Raw genomic sequence first — 943 nt, 5'->3', positions numbered from 1 at the left:
CTGCTCTGCTATGCCAGTCAGGAGGCTGGAAAATCTGTGATTCACCAGTTGCACCAGTGGTAACCAGTGGCAACCAACAGTCCAAGGTAATCTGACTGGTAGGGTTATGGAGCGTAGTTGTAGACTGAGACCTTCTGAAAATGATTGATTTCAGTGAACTAGACATGCAAAATAAAATAGATATAATTAACCATGTTTAATCACGTCACAAGCTATCTTGAGGGTTACAATTTTTATCATTTAAAACAGTTAACAGAGATCTGATTGTTGCGTGGTTATTTTAAATAGGTAATGTTTGTGAAGTTAGATAGTTTTAGAACTTAAAATATGCGCACAAGAAAGCTACGAGATTACTGTGGGGAAATGGAGAATGGCTAGGTTAACTGAAGATTTTAAACATAGTAAAAAATTAATGAAACATATGGTCTGGCCATTCCCCAAACCTTGTCTGCAGCTTGCTGGACCGCTCACTGATGCAGCAGCCACAGTCCACATACAGCAGCATTGGTGGTGCAATAGCTGACCGATGATATATCAGTCATTTTGCTGGTGGTTTCTTGGCAGCTCTATGGTCTTCCGCAGAAGGATAAACCCCAGAGTTGGCTCCCTCCAGGTTATTTAAGCAACAAACGTCCCTGGGTGGACTTGAACCACCATCCTTTCGGTTAACAGCCGACTGCGCTGACCTATTGCGCCACAGAGACTGCGCCTGTCTCGTGTTTTATGAGCGGGAGCTCGATCTTTAAGCCACAAGCATTTGCTTTATGGCTTTTTGAGGTTGAGCTGCACATGTATGCTTATCAGGCTATTTTCCTGTTTCTCAGAAATTGTGGAACCCGGACGTGCATTTTATTTTTCTAACAGGTTGATTAGATTCTGACTTTGAATTCAAATATTTGGCATCCAAGAAAATTTTGGAACTGATGATGTATCAGTCATTTTG

The 943-nt window shown here is 41.7% G+C and overlaps 1 non-coding gene across 1 annotated transcript; it reads right to left on the bottom strand.

Annotated features, from left to right (window-relative positions):
• Positions 1-630: 630 nt before the first annotated feature.
• Positions 631-704, bottom strand: trnan-guu. Its single transcript has one exon. It is a non-coding gene; the product is annotated as a tRNA-Asn (tRNA).
• Between the last annotated feature and the right edge of the window lie 239 nt (positions 705-943).

The sequence above is a fragment of the Etheostoma cragini genome, unplaced genomic scaffold, assembly GCF_013103735.1.
Source record: "Etheostoma cragini isolate CJK2018 unplaced genomic scaffold, CSU_Ecrag_1.0 ScbMSFa_21, whole genome shotgun sequence".
Taxonomy (NCBI): Eukaryota; Metazoa; Chordata; class Actinopteri; order Perciformes; family Percidae; genus Etheostoma; species Etheostoma cragini.
The sequence above is the reverse complement of the archived record's forward strand: the minus strand, read 5'-3'. Positions and strand labels throughout refer to the sequence as shown.